Consider the following 25,257-nt stretch of genomic DNA (forward strand, 5'->3'; position numbering starts at 1 on the left):
AAAGCATTTTGTACTGCCTCCTGGGAAGAAAACTTCTTGTCACGTAGATAATTGTCCAAATCACGAAAAAAATGGTAGTCCGTTGGAGCAAGGTCTGGTGAATACGGAGGATGACGAATGGTTTCTAACTGCAGTTCCTGAAGGATCAAAATGGTTTCTCGTGCTGTTTGAGGTCTCGCGTTGTCGTGGAGCAATAATGGTGAAGATCGATTCATGAGTCGGGGCTGTTTTACTGCTAGTTTTGTCAACATGGTTCGGAGTTCGGCACAATAGACATCTGCCGTTATTGCTTGACCAGATCGGAGAAAACTATAGTGAATAACACCATGCTGAGACCACCAAACAGTTACCATTACCTTTTTATTGGTAAGTTTTGCTTTAGGACACTGTTGTGGCATTTGACCTGGGGTCAGCCATTGCATTTTTCTTTTCCGGTTATCATAAAGAATCCACTTTTCATCACATGTTACAACTCGATCCAATATTCCTTCATTTCTGTACCGGTTCAACAAGGCAACACAAGTTTCAACACGCGTTTCTTTCTGCAGATCAGTCAAATCATGAGGCACCCATTTTTCGTGTTTTTTTATTTTATTGATTTGACGCAAGTGAGTCAATATTGTGGGTAAGGTAGCGTTAAACCATGCCGCTAATTCCTGGGTAGTTTGACTAGGATCGGCTTCCACTATCTCTCTTAATTCATCGTTATTCACCTGTGTGGGCGGTCTTCCTCGTGGCTCGTTCTTTAAGTCGAAATTTCCATCACGAAAGCGTTTAAACCAAAATCGCACGGTGCGTTCATTAGTAGACCCCTCTCCAAACGCAGCATTGATATTGCGGGCTGTTTCTGCCACGTTAGTTCCGCGTCGGAACTCGTATTAAAAAATCACTCGAATTTTATCCATCCTCCATTTTATGTATCCATCTTTCTTGTCTAAATTGAATAACAAAAACAATTGAAAGTCGATATTCAAATGTTTCAAATTAAAAAAAAAAAATCACAGAAACCATTTGAAAAAAGTTTCATTCGAAAACCTCAAACCATGAAGATTCTATGAAAATTCAAAGAACCTATTGCAATAAAACGGCAATTTCATACTTCAACCCCTAATATAATGTTCCCTGTTTGTATTTAAATAAAAATGAATTTGAAAATTTGTACGTTATTTCAATTTTTCGTTATTCTGCCTGCTAAAGCAAAGTTTTTTGCAGGAAAATAAAGTTCAGAACTATTATTGATCATTTTTGTAAAATAACTCCACTTCTTTTGTGATGGTTGTTAATAAAAAGATAGAAAACATATAGAAAAATATTTTTTTTACTTCGACCCAGTGTGATTTTTTTTACTTGAACTCACGACCATGCTGCGCCGTAGCATTGCTCTTACCAACTGAGCCTCAGGTCAAGTTCAAGAACCACTGGGTCGAAAAAAATTGTCCATGTGTTCGATTTTAGTATTACGAGTAATAATCATAAAATGTGGAACCTATTGGAAAATGATATTGATAACCCAGAAACAAAAATCGTGTTACATTATATCAACAGCACTTATCTATGTAGACTATTGACTAGAGATATGACCTTTTGACTAAAGGATGTGCAGCATTGCCACAGTACAAAGTAATGTGCGGTTATATGATAAAGTGAAGTATACTATGATCCGTGAACGATGTAGTTTGTAAATGGACGTAGTGATAAAAAAAGGAAACGGGTATGTTGAAGTGATTTAGGCACTCCGAAGGGATGAATGAAGTAAAGTGGCGAAAGAAATATATAAAGCTAAAGTGGAAGGCAACATTGGAAGATGACAACCACGAAGTACGCTTTCAGATCAAATCGAGAATGTTCTTTGAAAGGCTGTAGTGCGTAGTAGAGTAGAGAATATTTCTGAAAGATTGTACCTATTTTTGCCGCCAAGAGGTAATGTGAGCATTGTTGCATATCGGTTTTGAAGGGTAAGGTATAATTGCAGGCACATGGAACTTTCAACTAATGTTTCAGAGCAGTGCCCCGCAAATTTTTGCAGTTTAAATCTCAGAGCGACACTGCAACTGTTATGGACAGGAGTATCGCTTATCACGCACGACCTGTTCGTTCCGTCACTTGGTATCATAAAAAAATGTTATTTAAAAAATGTATTATTGAATTCGTTAACGAAGTCTACTAGTCCAAAGGTACAGTTGAAAACTGCCTATTCGTATTCTCTTCTCTTCTGCTTTGTTGTATCGGAAAGGGTTGGCGATATGATCCCATGTAAGGGCTTGGACTGTAATTCCCACACGGTCCCAGTGCTGATTAGGAACTTCACACACATCATTAAATTGCTTTGCAGACTTGTGCAGGTTTCCTCACGGAGTTTTTCTTTACCGAAAAGCTCATGGTAAATTTCAAATTAAATTTCGTACATAAATTCCGAAAAACTCATACTCGGAAGTCCGGATCAGACCCGAGCAGCAGGTCATATCTACTACGATTTGTTTTACACCATTATGAAATGCAAATAATAAAGCTAGCAAGAGCTTGGATAGTGTGCTGAGCAATCTGCAAACCGGATGTTGATTTAATTAATTGACTTTAGAGTATCAACATTACAATTAATTAAATCAACTGGATGTTGATTTAATTAATTGTAATGTTGATACTCTAAAGCGTAAACTCATGAACATTCTATTTAATTTTATTTAATAATTTGTGACTGTTGGCGTACGTATTGGGTTGTTATATTTATGTAAGTGCATGTTGTTAAGAAATACTTGTTTATTTTATTTTAATTCCGATAATGTACAGGTAATCTAAAAAATACAATAAAAGCTTGTACTAGAAAGTAAAACTAGGATTTTTAAATTATATGAATAAAATTGGGTCCCTGCGTCAAGGTGCCCAAGATGCTGGCAGTGTTCACCCTTTGTATTGCTATGTTAATGCGTTGGGCTAGGTAGCTGCCCTTGGGTTTCCCAGACAGTCTATTAATTTTTTGGATACAATTTTGTACAGATGAAGGGCACTGGGACTCCATGGGACCAGGGTTTCGCTCCAAAGGCTGTAAATACGTAGTCGGAGCCGAGCTCCTGGTACTTATTACTTTTTATTTTTTCCGCCAGCTCAGCTGCGGAGTCAACCATCTTGCTGGTGTGCTGGAGATGGGATGGAGCAAGTGTGTTGGCACACGTGGCGTCCCACATCAGTGCCCCGCCCATACTCCAAAGGATGAGAGTCATTCCGTCCGGGCGTTTGCTATCTTGTTTATTGTTCGATTGTTTAATGTTCGTGTTTGATTTGTCTGAAGCTAAAGGTGGAAACCTGTAAATGGCTTTACGTTTCTTTCCTTGATTTTATTAAATGGTTGAAGCTGTTGGCTTTCCATGAATAAATAAAGAATATTGAATTTGGTTCTACCAATATTTGAACCTAAGATCGTTCTAACCACTGGACTTCTCAAGTCGTCTGTCTATTTACTCAGGTACAGTTGGAAACTATTTACAGACACAAGGTCAAGTTCTCGTCTCTATCAATAGATAATCGAGACTACAAACAAGTAACGGTTCCGCTGTGAGCCGCTCGGAGAATTCCGTCTATTAATCTTTATTACGGTCTGACTAGAAGGCAATAAAGACGACGGCGACGGTGGGTTATTTATATATTTTTTTTGTTTTAGATTTTGCGTTTAAAGCTTTATTAGATGGTAACAGAAATGTAGTAATAGCATATTATTTAAACAGCTTTAGTGTAGGTATAGATGGTTTCCTTCAATTTAATATATATATATATATATATATATACAGTGTTTTTTTTTTCAATGGGACTGCATGGGGAAATCCGAAACCATAGAAGATTCAAGGAAACTGTCCTAGGAACCATTAACTCTTTTTTTGTTGAAAACACACTCAACATTGCCATGCACTAGGGAAACCCTGTGTCTGGGTGCCATGGACACACACATAGACAACCACAAATTACACCCAAACTCATGAAAGAAATAAATGTAGGCCATACAAATTTCTCCCGGCCCAGGAATTGAACCTGGGACCTCTGCGTGGCAGTCCGGCATGACAACCATTCGGCCACGGAGGTAGTTCAAAACAGGCAGGCGAAACACAAAACATTTTGGCATAGTAATTTTTTCGGTTAAGCGTGAGTTGTCAGTAAAAATTATAAAAACAGTTTTATTTATTGCTGATCGACTCAATTTATGTAAGGATCATTTCATTGGATGGGACTAAAAATTGGGACCACAGAAGTTGGTCAAATTTCATAAAATGTTTCTCATAAAGAATGAAAAAAATTGACTATTTTTTTTAATGCTGACAGACTCAGCTTCTTATAATGATGACTTTATTGCATGGGACGTCAAAGAAATCGAGAGAGCAGAAGTTGGTCAAATTTAAGAAAAAAAAATCATATTTAAATTATAAAAAGTCCAACAAAAGTACCTAATTGAGCCTTGCAAGGTTGTTAGTATTTTAAAAATATCATACACAACAATTATAATTCGATGACTCCATAATTCAATATGCGATGGAAAAATTAAGTACATGACACCTTGTTGTATTTCTTTATAAGTAAAGTTGTATTGTTTTGTGAAATAATATTTTTAATGATATATACATCAACCTATCTACTAGCAATAGCTCTCCTTGTGAAAGAGTTCCTCCAGGGAATTATTTCCATCTTACCTATTTCTGACGGCAAGCAGTAATGTGAGTATTGCTGCATTCAGGTTTAGAAGGGTGTTGGTGAAATTGCAGGGACATGAGACTTGTCAACTTATGTCTCAGGGTGACAAACGTAGTGTCAGTATTGGCGTGTCGCTTACTGCCAGTCGCGCGTCTCGTTCGTCCCGTCATTTGGTATATTATAAAAAATATATAGTTTTAAAGTGAAAACTTGTTTCATGCATTATTTGCATTAAACTTTGTTGTATCTTTTGTATTTTCCCATTAGCTTCATTCTCAACCACCAAAACTTTTGAACACAATTTGCGAAAGACGCAAACGAGACTGTAACGACTGTAACCAGGGTAATGTTTACAGTTCCGTTGCGACCCTTTTCCTTTGTACATTAGAACAATTAAGGCCTTGCACCAACATGTTGTAAATACAGGTAAACAGCTCGATAATTGCTACGAGTGTAATTTAATATTGCGTAGCAGTAAATTTCGTAACTTTTTTCCGAGGTACTACGACGCAGTTACAATCTACGCCTAAAGGGAAATGAGAATATTTACGCATTTAGTCCTATTGCCTAATAATTGTGTAAGTCAAGGTTATGATGAATAATAAACTTTCTGTCCATTGACTTACAATGATATGGACGTCGGGTCCGCGCTAAAAAGTGTCCGAACTTATAGGGCGTTAAAATCGTATACAGAGCGTCATTCACGCTTTAGTCTTCGTTTGTTCGACTGACAGCGAAGCAAGCAAAATTAGATAGTACCGCGATGACATTACAATTTAAATTCAACGTTTTAGCTTTTTCATATTCCTTTACATGTCACTACGTTTAAATAGGTTGACTTGGGACATTTTTTTCGTGGTTTTTGTATTAGACCCGTCATCCATTTATTTGTAAGTCAATGTTTCTGTCAGTTATTTTAACATTATTAACAGTTTTATTTATGGAATTAATACATGTATCTTGTTTTAACGTAACGTTCTTTCGGTATTGCTAGGTATTTTTCGTTTAAACGTCGTTTAAACTATATATTAACTATAGATAAACTATATATAAACGACCACTATTTGTCCCCCCCACCATTTACTAAATTATATACACGCAAATCCCCTTATTTACCGTTCCACCAACATGTACAATAAAAAATTTTCTAATATTGATTTCTTTGACACCTCTTAGTAAATTTAAAGAAAAAATTGATGTTACAAATTGTAAATGACATTTAATGATTTTGTAATCGCTTGTTAAACTCTGTCTTATATATTTAATCAATGATATTATACTTTGTGACTCATGCTCACTTAATTTAGAAAGATTAATTAATGATATTAATGTAAAACTCTAGTAACGCATAAAACAAGAATGTTATCATTACAAATAACTCTATAAGATATGTTACAGCCGTTCTTATTATAATCTATTTATAATCTGCTGGCACTATAGGTCTATTTTAAGAGGAATATATGTAAATAATTACTATTTCATGTGTGACTGTTTGTTGCCACAAATAAATGAAATATATATATATATATATATATAAACGTGAAAAAAACCGCGGTAGCCTAACGGTTTGCTTAACCGCCACTCAAGCAGAATGTTGTGGGTTCGAATCCGGGCTTGCATCTCTGAGATTTTCGGAATTTACGTGCGATATTTAATTTGAAATTTACCACAAACCTTTCGGTGAAGGAAAAACATCGTGAAGAAGCTTACACACGTCTGCAAAAAAGAAGTTCCTAATCTGTATTATATATTTCCGCTTTCGCGATCTTTTTTTTTTTTTCAAAAAATATCTTCCTATTTTAGATATTATTATTCCGCATTAAGTTTTAAGTTTGCAACACAAATATTAACCGCGAGATGATAAATTAAAACTTTGAAATTAGCATTTTCCACCAACCTTAGCAAACGCCAATGTTTTCATAAACTCTGACAGTTTAGTCGTCGCGATGTTGAACAATTTTTATTTTATTCCGTTTCAGTTCTGCGAATCTTCATTTTTATCTCTCGAAAATAATTAATTTAGACCTTTTCTAATTTGATCTACACGGAACGCGTGTTATGTCACTTGAGAATCGCTGATGAACGCCGTGGTAAAAATAATTTTAATACTATATTTCTTATTTTTGTTTTACTTTACTTAATGGCTGTATACTTTAGTGAATGTTGGCCAAAAAAGATAAGATGCACGAAAGAATGATGACGCTGCAGAAATGAGCACGTTGCGTGGTATAAGAAGTAGTCTCCTTGTAAAAGTATGACAGTGTACCGTCCTAACACCGTCATCCCACCTTTTTGTATCGCCTCTCTCCATTCGTATCGTATCGTTTTTTCTTCTTCTACTCATATTTCAATTGAAAACTTTGAATTGTTCCATTTTCCTTCGCATTCTGATTTTATTTCTTTCGACGGTCACTCCCTGCTTGACCGTGATAGCGGATACTTCTAAATCAAATTGTCTATTTTTTTTATTCTTTTCAAGTTTAATCATAATACAATCAATGTAAATCATGTATCGACCATAATAAGTGAATAACAGTCTATCTGTAATTCAACATAATACAACCCGACAAGGGGTAAGTGCCTAAATTTAACATCTACCAATTTTAGGTTTAAGTTAGGTAGTGTTTTTTTATTAATGTGCTGTTTTTCTATATTTACCTTTTATTTGTTAGTTTTTTTCTTTACTTCACCTTTTACTTCACGTTAATAATAAATTTGTGGACCGGAAGCTCCCTGTTTTACTGCCGTGATCCTGATCACGGTTGTTAGGGTTACAACCCTTTCAAAAGAGTTCGTCCAGGGAAGTGCAAAGTCAAATGTCTCAAATCAATATTTCATAGGTAAAATATTACACTTGAAAACGTCATTTTTAAGCTACCGCTCGTTCACTGTGCTGACTTCCTTGTGAAGAACGAGCAAGAAACTCTATGGATTGCTCTTTTCAAATAAACTTAAGTGCCATGGAAATACCTACACTTTGAATAATACTTGTGTCGAATCTAGAATCACGTCCGTATCTATATCTTTATCTAACACGTAGTATTCCATTTTGTAATATGATTTTTCAATTAAAATACATCTAATGTCAGTTTTAAATTTAGAAAATAATAATCTTAATATATGCCAGAATCTTATTGTAAAAACGTATACAGTTCCCCATAAAAGAACCGTTTACCTTAGTTAAACGAAATCGTGGTACCACTATGTGACTATGTTAGTTTTTTATGGGTGCGTTTTGTACAGATGCATTTAGTATTAGTAGAGCTCCTTGTAAAAGAGTTGGTTCAGGGAAGTACTGCTACCATACCTATTTCTGCCGCCAAGCTGTAATGTGAGCATTACATGTAATGTCTTTCGATTTTGAAGGGTATGGGTGCTGGTGAAATTACAAGCACAAAGGACTTGTCTACTTATATCTCAGGGTGACAGGCGCAATGGCAGTGTCCTTCAGATCTTTGCGATTAAACACTGGGCACCGCAACTGCTATGCAAGACGTTTTCGTCCTGTCACTTAAAAATCAAATATGTTTTTAGATCTAAATCCCATCGTTTAGGTACCTTAGTTAAACGAAATCAAGGTACTACGGTTTAGACTTATAGTTCTTAGGTTAATATTATGGACGTCTCCTTTCTTAATGTAATTAAGTATGTTTTTTGTGTTGCCGTCATACCTACATCTGGCGATCAGAAATAATATTAGCGTTACTGTGTCCCGTATTGGAAGGTTGCTGGCACACAGAACTTGTTAACTGTACCTATGTCTCATGCCACGACTTGTTGGTCCCGTCACTTAATAAGTAATGAAAAAAGGATGTGTTGTGTGAAGTTGAGTTGTTTTGTGGTGTGAAAGCAGATGTAGTTAACTGTGATAGAAAAGGGAATACGACACGGATGGATGTTATTAGAATAACGAGATAAATTTAAAGAGAACATGGAGGGGAACGTGCGCAAAGGTCGCCTCTGCATACATATTATTTCAATTACACTGAGGATGTCCTCAAAATGGCCAGGTCTATATTAACAAGACTGAACGGGCGTGTATAAAAACATTGATGCAAATGAGGAAGTTAAAAGGTCCATATTGTACTCTACCCCAAAGGTAAATAGTATATATGTGGTCTGTGGTATGATTGTATATATAATATACATCTTTGTTATAATTATTAATACGGTAACAATGGAGCTCCTTCTGGAAGAGTCCGTCTAGGGTCTGCCGCCAAACATTAATAAGAATTGCGGTTTTGAAGGATAAGGGTACCGGTGAAATTCAGGCACATGGGACTTGTCAACTTATGTCTCAGGGTGAAGGGCGCCGTGGCAGTGCCCCTAAGATCTTTGCGATTTAGAGCTCTGAGTGGCACTGCAACTGTTATGGATAGGCGTGTCGCTTACCACCAGGCGCATGACTTGTTCGTCCCGTCACTTGGTATTATAAAAAAAAATTGCTAACATTAAGAAAAAATCCTGCGATCAGGCTGGATTCGAACCAGCCCCTTCAGCAAGCCGTGCCTGTTGCTCTCTCAACTAAGCTACGGAACGTTCTAGCAGAGTTCTAACGGAGTTTTTCTGTGCTTGTTGCAGATCTTTAGCGCCATCTGTGAGAAATCTATAAAAGTCTTTCTTTATTCAGCCAGGCCAATTTTCTTCACGAATCCAACCTCTACAGCTACCAATTGCTGACAATTTAATCATTGTAATATTAATTTATTGAACACCACGATGTTCTATTACCACGATATTCAAATATTTTTTCTGTGCAATTAGGTACTCTACTAATTATTAGTTTTCGACCATTGTATTAATAAAATTATAATAACAAACTAGTGGAGTGATTTCACAAAATAGTAGTTTATGTGATTGTTACATAATGAAAGGCTTTAAAATACGAGTGTGGGTTTATGAAACGAGCCTACAGGCGGCGCATATTTCGTTATTCTTCATTCCATAAAATCTTGGTAACTTTTTTCGTACTGCTTCCTTGACTTTGCTGGTAACAAGTCATTCATAACGTTCGTTGCTCTGTCGCGAATATCAGATGTCTCCGAAATATTTTGATCGTTAATTTTACACGAAAGTTGTGCAATATTAAGTTCATAATATAAAACAAGAAAACAAAGTAAATGGCGGCAAATAAAAACTTTTCACACGCATGTCACGCAACCGTAGTTTTTTTTTTAATTCATAGGCAAACTAGAGTCGGCCTCAACTATCATATCGTTCCATATCAAATAACGTGTGAGATTTGTCAAAATTGTTTGCTATTGACATTTCATTTCGAATAAAACTTCATCTCGACTGATATTAGAATTGAGGTCCAATCAAATTGTTTTGTTTTTCAGAGATGTTCGAAATTTGAATGTAATAATAAAATCGAATTTGATGTTGTTAGCAATAATAACATTTTGACAGATAAGAAATTTGTTCTAACAAAACAGTTTACCTTTGTGCTGGTCGTAATTTGCGGTTTTTGAACACATTATAGAGAGTTTATGATGTGTGTGTAGATAAAATATTGAACGTCATTGTATTAAAACATCGTGATATTCAACAAACTTAATATATTCTTTATTACACTAAACAAAAACAAAATAAATATGAAACGAAACAAGAGCGAAAGTAATAAGAATCAGCGTGCAAGATAGACGAGGGAGAATTGTTATTTTCTGACACATAAATTCAATAAGTGCCGTAGTTACTTTAATTATGTAGATACTTGAGGCGTATTCATTATTTTTCATTATTCATAATTTCAGTAAAAAAAAAAGTACCTACATTGTATTTTCGTTTCAATGCGGCCGTTATTCTCAATCAAAGCGATTGAAATTTCCACTCCAATACTTTTATTGTAAATTTGAATTCGTGCTTAAGAATCATGTATGAGTAGGAAGTGCTTTATAAAGGAAAGAAAGTTGTATTATTTTGGCCAAGTAATGAGGGGCAATATACATATACCGGATTCTTCAACTAATAATGCAGGCGAAAATCCAAGGAAAGTAAACCTCGTGGTTGAAGAATTTTAGAGACTGGTTCCAGCTTAGCACACCTTCCCTCTTTCGTTTATTATATATAATATTCTGGCAGCTTCAAAAATGAGAATTGCCATGATGGTCGTAGATAAGCGACACACTGAGGAGAAGAATGATTATAGAAGGACGATTATGTAAATACGAAGGAACTTGCACTCGATTTCATTCGTAATTGCGTACACAATTGTACCTTAGAGAAGGAGACAGAAGGGTCCTGTAATAAGATAATTAAGTTAATATTCAAAATTTGCCATTTACGAAGTTTAACATGTTCACGGCCTCCGAGGCACAGAACAGAGCCCGATGTAATTTCGTTAAGTTTCGTTAGTTTTCGTGAATTTCGTTATTCAAACCAATGCCTATGTAAAGGTGTTTTGAGAATTTATACATATATCTTATTTCGTTTCGGAAATATAAAATCGAACAATGGTCTATCTGACACCCACAGCAAGAACGAACGAAATGTACCTGTGTACCTTTGTTCTACGGATGAGTCGTTATGTGGTTTTTATTGGTGTATTTAGTTTGTAGTATCAATATTATGACTCTCTGCGCCGAATAACGTCGATAGAATGGGTATCCAGTGTTTGGCCTGGGGTTCTTTTCACACATTTAGCTAAATAATGAATGAGTAAACAAAATAATAATTTATACATTTTTATTGAATTGATATTCAATTATTTTTTGTGATATTACTCCACTAGTTTGTTATAATTATTAATACAAAGATCGCACACTCAGAAAAAATTCCTTCGATCCGGCCGGATTCGAACCGACGTCTTCTAGCTTACCGTGCCAGACGCTATACCAACTAAGCAACGGAACGAACCAGCAAAAGTAGTAGTCTCGATCTATGATGTTTGGAATGATAACAATAATAACGCACACAATCAACATAGTCCCGTACTAGAGAAACCCTGTGTCGCGGGCACCATGGATTCACACATAGACAACCACAAATTACACCCAAACTCAAGACAGAAATAAATATAGGCCATACAAATATTATTATCTCGGTCCGGGAATCTAAGGTAGGACCTCTGCGTGGTAGTCCGGCATGGTAACCGTTCGGCCACAGAGGCAGTTATAGGAATACTCAATACTCAATATATTTATTGCAGTCATATGGTAAACATGTCTTAAATATAAAATAATGCTACACATATGAGCCCTTTATTAGGGATAACAATAACAGCAGAGGTATGCCGAGGTTTCAATTATTAATTAAAATTGTTATTTATCAAATAATAATAAAAAAAAATGTCATATAGTAATAAAGAAATACGTCATATTTGGAGTAGAATTACGTCACTTGAAAGTTTGAATTTAATTAGATTATAATTATATACTATAAAGTCATGCCACTGTAGTGCTACTACAGTAGCATAACCCTATAGTATATAATTAACATTTATTTATTATTCAAATTTATTGTAATGTTATTGTTTTTATTTGTCATCAAAGTATTCATCTAAATTGTAATAGCATTTATTAATAAGATGTAATTTTAATTTATTTAGAAACAGTGAATATTTTTCCTCACTTTTAAAAATGGGCGGGAGCTCATTGTAAATAAATATTGTAAACGATAAATGTGTAAAAATGTTTATTTACAAAGACAAACCCCTAGTCTTTATTGCTCATTCTTCTCATGGGACTTCAGCAATGATTATTAAAGTTTAATCAATAGCGGACTTAACACAGACACTCTTTCGCGCGTGATACTGTAATCATGCGCGATGGAGCGCGCGTGTTAAGATGCTGGAAGGAAAAGGGAAAGACTGCGCGATTGCTCTCATCAGTCGCGCGGGCAATCGTGCATTCCAAGATTGCCTTTTACACGGACGCTCTTCCGTTGTGAGCAAAACCTAACACGAGCAATTGCGCGCGAAAGAACGTTAGCTTAAAAACTGTAAACAGGTAATCGCGCACGATTGCGCGTGCAGGTTTCCCGCGCGCAATTCTGTACGCTCTGGATCATGCGCGATAGAGTGGGTGCGTTAACTTAATTCACCTGAATTAGTTCACCTAGGTGCATTAAATACACTTTTAGTAAACTTAAATCAGCTAGGTCCATTACTCAGAACACTCATTTAGTGTGTAAAGGGGGCTATTGTACGAAATAAAAATTATTTGACTTAGATGTTTAGCTGATTATCTCATTTGTTGTGAACGACTTACCTACTGATTAAATAAATAAAATTACTTAAGTATAAGAAGACTGTGCAAAGAGAAATAAAATTTTCCTTTCCTTGTTTCAGGACACGGCGATTCGGCGACGGGTAAATCGGTAAGACAAAACTATATTCTATAAAAACAACGCCACGGGCTACAAAAATCTAGTAGAAAGAGATGCGTACACAGCTGTAGACCACATCGATACCCCATCCCTTTGACAAATGTCGAATGAAGTGTTTGGATAATTCTAGTGCGAATTTAGGGATTATCGTTTTTTTCTTGTTCGGATTCGTATCAAACGCAATGTTTAGACGCTCCTACACTACAATGATTTTCACTGGTTTCATTCATATTATCAATTGAGTGCAAAAACTAACAAAACCTTTGAGCTATATTTATGTGATACGACAGGACGCGACTTGCGCGAAAGCGACATGAAGCGTGAGATAGAGATACTGCTATTCTCGCATAGAGTTTTCGCGCTCTATGTCGCTCTCGCGCAAGTCGCACCCTGTTGTGCTAGCCCAAAAGCAAACTCTTGCAAACGCCATCTAGTATTAACAAAACTAACTAAACCCGTTGGCATTTCATTTTCACAAACGTTATTTGTGTAGAAATGATGTAGAATTAAAAAATTGTCATCGATGTCAAGAATTACGAAACGGAACAAAAGTTCCTTGCATATCGCTGCCTTTAAACAAGCGATTTGAAATTTAAGGAAATTTATTTTTGATATATTTTTAATAAATGAACGTAATTTAAATGCAAATCTTTTCAACAACAACGTTGGTTTTTAAAGAATTACACGCGTATAAAGATGAACTCAAAAATAAACGAATTATACGTAAAAAACTTAAAAACAATCACTAAATTCGACCTTTGCTGCAAAATTTGTCTTCTTATTATGTAGAAGAATGGCATTATGTTTTAATAATCTACTGACACATAAAGTTATTTTCAATCAAGAGCCTTTCTTTCTTTTTCGACTTTGAAGTGGTATTTTCCTCTAACACCATCTTAACATGTTTTGTACTTAAAAGTAAAAGCATAATTATTATCAATATTATTATGCGAGAGGGTCAAAAGTTACGAAACATTTAGGAAATGTAATCATTTGGCTACACTGGGCGTGAAACAACAGCGACATTTTGGTAGTAATCTCGTCCAAGTTGTACTTACCCTGTTTTAAAGTTATAAAACATTTTCAACAATCCGGTCAAAACATGTTTTTATATTCTAATGACGTCGTCAACGGCTCTAGACATGCAAATACTTGTAGGTTGTTCCTTTGAAGTTGGTCATACGCTCGAGGCGTTCGCTGGTACAAGGTGTTACATTAAAAAAATGTTGTTACATCATTGTTCATAAAAGTTTTAAACTCGGAGTAAATCGCTTTCACTACCCGAATTCAAGGGATCCTAGCTGTAATTTAGGGAGTTCGGTTTGTAACTGTAAGGAAGTTAGGGGTCCCTAATTTTGGGCGGCTTAAAAAAGTTAAAAAGAGCGGCATCCGAACTAAGGGTTATGTCCACCCTTGACGACCTTAAAACTCGGGTAGTAGTTCAAGGTTCAGAAGAAGTGTATTCGAGCGATCTGTGATGTGCGGTTCGATGATAGCTGCAAACCGTTGTTCAAAAAAGCTGAACGTATTGTCTTTGCCAAGCATGTATATAAGGGACATCTGTGTATTTGTGAACACTCATCCTCTGTATTTTAAAACGCGTGGTGTAGTGATACAAAGACAAATCAGGAATCAGAAATCTTTTATACCAACCTCGATGCCATAAATTAGTTTATAAGAATAACTGGTTCAATATATCTTCAATAGTTTACCAAATGAATTTAAATTACTACACGGACCTACGTATAAATCACAATTGACAAAATGGCTTATGACACATTGCTTCTATAGTAATAAAGAATATTTAGAGTTTACAAATACTAATTTATATTAATTTGAAATGCAATTAATTTTAAAGGCCAAAATATTTAATTCAATTATTATTTGCACCCCTGCTTGCAGGTGCTTTTTTGCTTGCTTGAATACTTTGTGCCTATTTTTATTTTAGATCTGTATAATTACTGTATTCTGGCAAATAAACGTTTTCTATTCTATTCTGTTCTATTTTGTAAATAAGCGTATAATTTAAAAATCTTACTTAATTTGTAACTTTAGTAGCCGTAGAGCATTTGAATATTACTGCGTTCCGGGAAGGGTAAGGGCGCTGGTGTAATTACACGCACATAGTACTTTTAAACTCATGTCTCAGGGTGACGGGCGCAGTGGCAGTAAATCTTTGTAATAAGCCTCCGTTTTTCGCTCAAGATTACGCAAGAAGTGCCAACTATGTCTTTCATTATGAGCATTCGGCTCCGCACGACTGCACATGGCGGCAACGTTATTTTCACCTCTCTGAGCTCGCGCTTAGGTTCCTTTTTCCTCGTATTGAGCGCTTGGTGTCATTAGTCAAATTTAGAAGGCAATTATGGCGTAGGTATTTTCAATTTCGTATGCAAGAGATGTATTTGTTACGTAGTAACTATTAAGTAATCTGTGCCTGTAGTTACAGCGAGATATCTATACATAGTACGCTCCCAGCGACTACAGTCGGGACGTGATTTGAAATTGAATATTAATAGGACATCCTGACAACAGTAATTAGTACAATTTTATATCAAAACTTATTTTATTTAATTATTTTTAACCGATTTCAAAAAAAGGAGGAGATATTCAATTCGACTGTATTTTTTTGAGTGTATCTTATGCGATTACTTCAACATTTCTGAATCGATTTCGATGATTATTTTTTGTTGGAAATTCGGTACTGCAGTAGTGGTCTCATACAAATTTGAAGAATATATTCCATCTCTAAGGGTAGCAAATTAATTAAATCCAGTATATTCGACTTCACCCACTTTCCTTTAACCAATGTCAATAAAACTTTTTTATAAAAAAATTATAATACCTTATGTCAGACAATATTACTTGTTATTATACGTACTATAATGCATAAGTGTGTGTAGTAATTATTTTTTTGTATTAAACGTTTTATTGCTTTAATTATATAACAACGTATAATCACTTTAACAAAAGTAATAGGTGTAATTGTACGAAATTACTTTTAGTTTAGTTTATTACTTTAGTTATTTATTCTTGTGAATCACCACCTTTCAGTTTTGATGTAGTCATTAGTGGTTAGGAGTGTTACCTAGTGACACAGTTTGATTGTGTCTACTGTTTGTTGAACCAAATTAATTAAAGAAAAAAGAACTAAACGCAGTTAATTAATGTTGCTTTCTTCTATAATTCATCAATATTTTAATAAATGATTGTCACTAATATCAGGTTTCTTACCACGGTATGACTTCAGATGACAGCTTTAAGAGCAGACATATCTGTCTACCCTCTTGCGATATGTCTGCTATTAAAGCTGTCATCTGCCGCCGTCCAGTCAACCTTACCTTCATCGCGATTTGTTGTGGCGTTACCATTGTCACTCACTTTTTCACACAAACCACACTCACTGTATCCACACGCGAAACTGAACTCGAGGTGTTTTTGTTTTTATTACTGCACGCACAAGGACCGGATTCCATGCACTGGATAGTTTAAAACCATCATCACGGTTAAATGTTTTGTACTTCGTGATCTCGATGGCTTCTCGTACCAACCGTGGTATGTAGTGATGTTCTGTCGAGAGTACCTGGGGGCTATACAACCCGTGACCATGGAGCGTGCAACCGTTCCGAAATATCGGGAAAATAAAAAGAAGTCATACCGTGGTAAGAAACCTGATATTAGTGACAATCATTTAGTGAATAACCACGAAAGTCTTAAAATCAATATTTTAATAGTTTTGTGTAGCTCAAGTCAAAGTCAAAGATTTTTTATTCCATAAGTAAAATAAATTTACACTTGAAAACGTCACATTTAAGCTACTGCTCGTTCAGAAGATATCCATAATATTAACCTTAGAGCTAAGTCCAAACTCATGGTACCACGATTTCGTTTAACCAAGGTAAACAACTCTTTTATGGGGAACTGTATACGTTTTTACAATAAGATTCCGGAGCATATATTAAGTTTATCATTTCCTAAGTTTAAGGCTTTGCTTATTATAGCAATAGTTAGCCTATTTATAATCACTGCTGGGCATGGGCCTTCTCTCATATTGGTAGGATTAGGAACTTCACACACATCATGAAATAGCTTTGCAGATGTGTACAGGTTTCCTAACGAAGTTTTTCTTCACCGAAAATCTCATGGTAAATTTCAAATTAAATTTTGCACATAAATTCTAAAAAACTCAGAGGTGCAAGCACAGATTCGAAGCCATGACCTTCTGCTTGAGAATCCGTAGGTTTCCGTTGTTTCTAAATTTAAAATATTATTTTTTACATTCAATAGGACCATAATAAACCACTATTAATGTAATAAACTACTTTTTATGCAACGTTTTTGTTATAATACTTAGAAAACAATGAATATGGATATCATAACAGTGTTGTGTTTTTGTTGCAGGACGTGCCCGTCGAGCAGCTGGAGAAATTAAAAGCAGGTAAGCGAGTTGGTGCTTGAAAAATAATCTTTGCAATTTTATAAGACCCTAATACATTTTTAATAGAACAGAGACTGCTGTTTTATACGTTGGCATATACGAATAAGAATTCATATCAAAAAATACCAGGAAATACGTAAGATCTGCTGATTATATCTTAGCTCAGTAGGTAAGAGCGATAGCCACGTTGAGGCAACCACAGAACAATAAATATATTAGAAGTGGTTAGTTAGCGTCTGACACGTGTCTCGAAGGACCATCTTGAGTGCAGTCCGCCATTTTCGCTTTGTATGGTTATGGTTATGTCGTTTTTTCGAGCAAATTCTCCAAAATCACAGAAAAATGCCTCATTAAAATGATAGCTGCACCAAAAATATTACCTGTAGTAATATTTCAAATCATTGGTCAGTCTTATTTAAAAAAAATTTGAATTTTCTGATTATCTATTCGTTCAGATGTTAATCGGTCGCTGTAGTCCAGTAATTGGCCGCAAGATGGCAGCACGTTGAATAAAATTTCAATATAAAAACAAAACTTTTAACGATGTAGCAACTGAGTAAAGATTAATATATTTATACATTATTGGAGAGGCGGGGAACTAAGGGATTGCTGGACGAGTATGAGTTACAAGGACGAGCGCCAGCAAGGCCTTGTATTAATACAAGTCAAGCAATCCCCGTTCCCGCCGAAAAAGTAAAAAATATTAAAAGTAATATTTGACGTGTTAGGACAATTGCCAAAAGAAAATGCTATCGTTTTTCCAGGCACATTAATAGTAGTCTGCTGAAGTTCTATGATGTGTTTGAATGTGTATCTATTACTGTATCGCTTTTCACATTAGCAGTAATTTTCGCGACCAAAATACAAAAAAGACGAAAAAAAAAGAATACCAAAACACTTTAGTTTAAATGTCACCGCCATTTCCTTTTTTTTTCAGTAAGCGCTCTAGTAGGTATTTTTAATTCACGCAAATATGAACAATGGGCAGTTAAGAGGGAGCAGAGGAAAAATTCCTAATCTTCGATTTGATTTTAGAGGGGTATATCCACTTTAAAATTAAAAATAAAATATTGTATGAGTAACTACACGATATATTCAAGCATAGACACTAATCAGAAACATTAAACAATAAAGTTCCTCGATAGATAACAATCACGAAGTGACCTCTAATTTTCAAATTTTTTCGATTCATCCTCGAAATGCTACAGGTTATTAGGACAAAAATTAGATAATTAATTATATTTATGCATGATCGAGAACTGTCACTACGGATTTTTTTTAATCCCTTTAGTTTTAGAGTTATTCCGCTAAAACGAATTTGGTACTTTTAATGCGCAAAATTCAACATCTCCTGTCGCATGTCACGCGAACTTCAGGCATATATTTGTTTCACAAATTTGGGCGGACCCAACGTCAAAACTTTTTTGGCATGCTCCCTCTTGAGCTGTATGAGTTTTTCCTTTGCCTGTTTGTTCATTACTATAGTAGTAGGTTTAAAAGTTTAGAGAAGTGGCTAGTTATGGATTTTCTCACTTACTTTGCAGGCCATGGCCGGGAAGTAATCGCACGGTCCATAAATGACAAACTTTTCGTGTTCGTTTTTTGAAAGTAATGCAAACATTTCCGAGTAAGTTTAAGAAAATTATATTAACAATCCAGAGTTTGTTACATCTTTTTAAATTAGAATGACCAATCATTATCAAGAATTCATGGTGTTTATCATTTTGTTTGTGTGCGTTTTATCGACATCGGTTCAAGGAGAAAGAAGAACGCTGTAATACTCGCATTACTGCTTAGCGGCAAACATAGGTAAGGTGATAGTACTGCCCTGGATGTACTCTTTCACAAGAAGCTCTACTGCTACTTACAAAATTGATTCAACCTGTAATATTTAACTTTAAAGTCACGTATTTATCAAACCGCTCTCGTATTTTATGTCATATTTATTTTTTGCAACCATATGGTGGCACGTACCTATGACTTCAATTTTGAAGTTACATACATTTGTGTATATTTAGCAGCAAAACCTTTCAGTAACTTGTGAGGTATAATAAACCATGATGATACACGTCACCGATACCGCCACTCTGAGCCAATGAGTGTTGGGAATATCCCCAACACTCATTGGCTCAGAGCGGCGGTTTATAGGCTTTTTTTAATCTTCACGCCTGTCCACAATTGCAATGCCACTAAGAGCTTTAAACTGCAAAGATCTGAGGGGCACTGCCACTGCGCACTGCCTGAGACAAGGTGTGCCTGTAATTTCACCAACACCCTAATGCTCTGGCCACACAAAGGCGGCCGCGGAAGCGTTCCAGGCGCGGGAATTTTTGAAATGAAATGAAATATGGTGAACATGAGATGGACCACAGTAGAGAGATAGAGCTCATATTTTACCACATCTGGCATCTGGCAAAATTATACTTATATTGATTGAATTAATTGATTAGATTACAAATAATGTCAGTACCTAGGCGTGCACAAAACATCCTTAAAGTTCTAATTTTGTTCCAACACATAGTCAATTAAATTAATAACAAAAATTATGAAAGTCAAACAATTACAGAATATTATAATACCAGCAGCAGCAGTAATTTATACGTCAATGTTTATTCAAGAAATCGGTCACTGTGTAATAATTTTCGTCTTTAAGCCATGCATTCAATCTGTTTTTAAACAAACGATTTGGTAACATTTTAATGTCGGTTGGTACAGCGTTATATATTTGGACACACATACTATTGCATTGATTTTTATAGTAGGACAGTCTAGGTTCACATCTATTACATGTAGGACATCTATTTGGATCCCTTATACGTCTAATATGGATATCTCTTCTTTTTTTAAAGATATCTAGGTTTTGTTTAACAAACCAGGCGACTTCAAGAATATACATACACGCAAGGGTAATATTCCCAAGTCTTTAAACAAGGGTGCACACGATTGAGTTGGTGAAATACCGGTCATTGCTCCGACACGTTTTTTTTTAACTATGTACTATTTTTCACAAACAGTTGAGTTACCCCAAACCAAAAGTCCTTATCTAATCAGAGATGCAACATAACCATGATAGGCAGCCAAAACTGTGTGTGGTGATGACACATTTCGCAACCTCCTCAAAACGTATACGTAGCGATGCAACTTGTTTATTAATGCCTCCACATGTTTCGTAATGTACGAGTTTATATGAACCCTGGCACACCGAAACGCGCGGCGGCTGCGCGTCGGCCTCTGTGTGGTCTGAGCATTGCCCTTCAAACACGGAACGCAATAATAGCTCACATTACTGCTTGGGAGCAAAAATAAATAAGGTGGCAGTGCATGGACGAACTCTTCCACAAGGAGCTCTACGCTACTAAAATTGAAAATTAATAAAACGATTAATAGCGTTTTGTAGAAGGTCCGTTTGTAACCGGAGCGGTCGCGGAGTGGATCGTGCTCAGAGGTGGTATGTTTAATAGATTGGTTATATTCTTGTTAAATTGTAAACAAAGAGCATCCAAGACAATATGAACAAAGACAGACAAACGTTTAATTAAAACAATGTCACTTATTTAAACTTCATTAAACTCGTGATTAAGTCTGTTGTTAACCTAACAGACGTTCAGACGCTTTTGTACGTGTTTTGTATCTATTAGAAGCCTAATATTTCGATCCACGTGAATTTGTTTAAAGCAACAACGTGAGCGTAATAAGAACAGAGTACAAACAATTAGTGACCGTCCAAAGGTCGATTCAATAACGCTATATTTTCGGACAATAAACGGCAATCACCTTTTTACCCAAAGGATGGTTATTACACGTGAATAGATACCTACCGCAGCGTGAACTAAAGAAAAGTAACATGCGTAGGAAAATAATTGTTTCTCAAACATGCTCGGAGAAGTTTGCATTACTAAAAAAAAAGAACTCACAGTTTTTTTTTATAATAACAACGCGCACGCGTGTCGCAAAGATCTGAGGGGTATTCCCACTGCGCCTTTCACACTTAGACATAAATTGACAAGTCCCATGTGCCTGTAATTTCACCTGACACTTGTCCTTCAAAGCCGGAACGCAGTAATGTGAGCATTACTGCTTGGCGTCAGAAATAGGTAAGGTGGCAGTACCCTGGACAAAGTCTTTCACAACAAGCATTATTGCTACCACGTTAGTTCGCTGCTCAAAATTTTTTACATCTACGTACAAAGAGTTATGTAAATAGACTAAAAAAAATTGTCATACAGCCAACTGCTCATTAGCATCAGTGTCCGTAATTGTGAGAATTGAAAAAAAAATGTCTATGGTGTACTTGTTTTGCATTTAGTTATGGTGCACGAATATACCTGCACTACAAAAGGCGGTAAAATAAAATTAATACTTTGAACATTTTTTTTTTATATTACTCTCTTCGCTAAAATGAGTTCTGGTGAGAAGAGCGAAAGACAATAATGGACTGTACTCCGCCTAATTTATAATAAGAAACAAAATTTGTGATGAAGAATTAATTAATTATTTTTACTCTTTCACTCTTTAGTCTTTTATAATTTCCTCGTATTGTCTGTGAAAAGTATTATATATACCTCGGCGGGAACGGAGATTGCCTGACTCGCAATTCTTTATTTCCCGGCCTCTGCAGTTACGTGTACTATATAGCAAAATAGAAATTTAAAAAACCATTGTAAAGTTATACGCCACGTAACACGCGCCGGTTATGACGATGAGTACTAGAGTAGCAAAGTGAAAGCCATAGCCGAAATCAAACACTATATCTTCTTATGTGGTAAACGGAGCAATTAACAGTTGAGTTATCGAGGTCATGTAATATATATGTTTAAATCTCAAATGGCAGTACGTTCACCTTGAAATTTGTAAACGGTGGCAAGGTCGCCGTGTTCAGCCCCCATGCATAATTGGGTGATGTTAATCCTGCGTCAGATTATGAAACGAAAAGGTAGAGAATCCCGTCGAGGTTTTCTTCATTAAATCAGTCTGGGAAAATTATTCACATCAAATAACATAATCCGAGGACGATTTCCGAGGACGGTTACCGGACACCCACGTTGCGTCACACGTCGCGGTCTTTACGTGTAAATAAATAAATAGTGTTATTATATTACTACGTATGTTAGTCTAAAGTTAAGGTACGTATTTATGGGTTTTTGTAACATGATCACAAATAAATAAATGACGTATAAAATGATACTCCATTCATTAATAATAAATATTGTTAAAATTAAATAGTATTACAATTATTATTCTACGTCAATTGTCCGTCATCAGTTAAAAGAACGTGTAACTGCTAGCGTTCCCTTTAAGTCTGTCTGTTAGCAGCGTAACGTGTCGTTAAAATAGATCAAAACATTGTATATTCCTCGACAAACAACAGAGTATTTAGTCAAGAAAGTAGTTTAATTTGTTACTTGTCGTGTTTAGTAGCTATAAAGGTCCTCGTGAAAGAGTACGTCCACGGAAGTACCATCAAAGTATTTATTTCTGCTGCAGATGGTAGCATCACTGAGTTCTGGTCTTAAGGGAGGGAGGGAGAGGTAAGCTGGTGAAACTACAAGCACATGAGACTTGGTAACGCCATATATTTATCTTCACTTCATCAGGTTATAATTAGCGTCTAAGCTCGCATTTCTTTTTCCTACCTTCCCAAAATCTTAACCCGTGTTACGCCAAAACCGCATCAATGTCTGTAACATACAAAAAAACAGTGTGTGACGTTACGTTTGGACAAGATAATCTCGTGCCCGTATTGATATAGAAGGTTATTATTTTGTTGTTTTTAATTCATTGATTATTCTTAGTTGCATATGAAATTATAAGGTATATATATATTATATATGTTTAATGTAATAATGATGTATGATATTTAACACTTTGACATTGATAGTTTATTATTTTGTTGTTATTAATTGATTGATTATTGTACACGTCCGATGACAGTGCTATAATTAAATTAAATCTAAGAAATATTTTGCATGCCTAGTCAGGTAAAACATGTGTTCTGTACTAGTTGTTTCATCTTTCACGCCATGTTTTAAGCAAATAAAATTTCATATCATTTCTGCGCAATTTTTATTGTGCAGTATGAACGAGTTCTTGGACGCCTTGGATCTGAGGGTTGGTGGTAGCACGGTCTTCCTTTTACCTGCCAACTCACCTATCCCGCAGCTCTCCACGCTATCGAAGACAAAATTTTGTCATATATATAGCGTCACCAGGACTTAACTTTATGTCGTAAGGTGGTGGATGGAGCGGCAGTGTCCCTCAGAAATTAAAGCTCTGAGTAGCGTTGTACCTGTTATGGATAGGCATGACACTAGTCACCAGGCGCACGACTTATTCGTTCCGTCACTAGGTAGCATGAAATAAAAGATAAAATAATAATTGTCTTAACTATAACCTTTTTATAAGAAAAACGAACTCAAAAGTTTGTGGAATTACTTCGACTTACAAAGTTTCATCCCCCATTTTGCCACACGTTATATATTTTCTTTAAATTTAAATGAGACCACTGCTGAGGTATCTTCTTTTCGACAAAAAAAAAGAATTATCGAAATCGGTTTACAAATGTCTGTAAACTGTCTGTCGCGTAATATACACACAAAAAAAATACAATCGAGTTGAGAACCTTCTCCTTTCCTTGAAGTCGGCTAAAAATGAACTTTGATTTCTCATTAATTCCAAACGTAACCTTGAATATTTTGAAATATTAATTAAAAAGAAAATTACGAGACCTGAGCACCTCGTGAGATTATAAATAAGGTACTTAGTTTTGAAGCGCCCGCAAAAAGTTTAACCACAGGGTACGGATATTTTACGTTAACGAAAGAGATTTTCTGAATTTTTTATCTACGTCTGTCAAGTAAACTAAATACACGTGAATCCAAGGATGAATGCTCATTTACATAATGTTCCAGAAATTTGAGAGACGACTTCTGTTACGTAGAAAATAAGAATGTATCTTACGTGCTACTGGCGTAGCACTTTACGATGCCTTTTAAATCCCGTCTGCGTAGCTATATAATTATTTTCTTTCGTGCGTAGCTCTTCTTCGTAGTACTTCACGCAGCGGTACGTATCTAGTTAGGTGTAATAACCATCCTTTGGGTAAAAAAGTGGTTGACGTTTATTATATAATATATCGTTATTAAAAATCGTTTATGTCTGCTCATAATGCTGTTGAAGATTTTTGTAAGAGAAAAACCAAGAACAATTTCGTGGTCATTAACTAAATGACCATGGAGCGTTGTTTTTTAATATTAATTGACGAAACTGATGGTAAGCTACACGCCTGTCCATAACAGTTGCAGTACCCAGAGCTTTAAGTTGCAAAGATCTGAGAGGGTACTACCACTGCGCTCGCTTATTTATTATATTACACATTTCGAGTTCTTAGGTTTTCGCGATTGTTACACATAGGAAATGAAACTATTTTTCCGGATTTAAATCGCGTATATTTGTTTTTTCAAACAAACCGACGTTTCGGGCCCTTTACAGGTCCCATGGTCACGGTTGACTGAGGTGGTACAGTCTATAACTGGTTGGAGACTGTACCACCTCAGTCAACCGTGACCATGTGACATGTAAAGGGCCCGAAACGTACATACGCGAAACGAATATACGCGATTTAAATCCGGAAAAATAGTTTCATTTCCTATGTTACACATTGCTTACAGATTGATATCCAAACACAATAGTAATTCTCAAGCTAATATCATAAATTGAAATAGCAATGAGGTCATGTTTAGAAACGAATTGATACAAAATAAAAATTAGACAAATCATGGAATATATCGCAAGTACATTATTAACCATAAAATTTTAAAACA

At 35.6% G+C, this 25,257-nt stretch overlaps 1 long non-coding RNA gene across 1 annotated transcript in view; it reads left to right on the forward strand.

Annotated features, from left to right (window-relative positions):
• Positions 1-25,257, forward strand: part of LOC113232008 — a 104,413-nt gene that overhangs the window by 74,902 nt on the left and 4,254 nt on the right. The window contains exons 2-3 of the long non-coding RNA XR_003310590.1: positions 12,962-12,990; positions 17,401-17,437. This is a non-coding gene — a long non-coding RNA (uncharacterized LOC113232008). The remainder of the gene's footprint in view (positions 1-12,961; positions 12,991-17,400; positions 17,438-25,257) is intronic.

This window comes from Hyposmocoma kahamanoa, unplaced genomic scaffold, assembly GCF_003589595.1.
Source record: "Hyposmocoma kahamanoa isolate Upper Pololo Valley unplaced genomic scaffold, ASM358959v1 66, whole genome shotgun sequence".
Lineage (NCBI taxonomy): Eukaryota > Metazoa > Arthropoda > Insecta > Lepidoptera > Cosmopterigidae > Hyposmocoma > Hyposmocoma kahamanoa.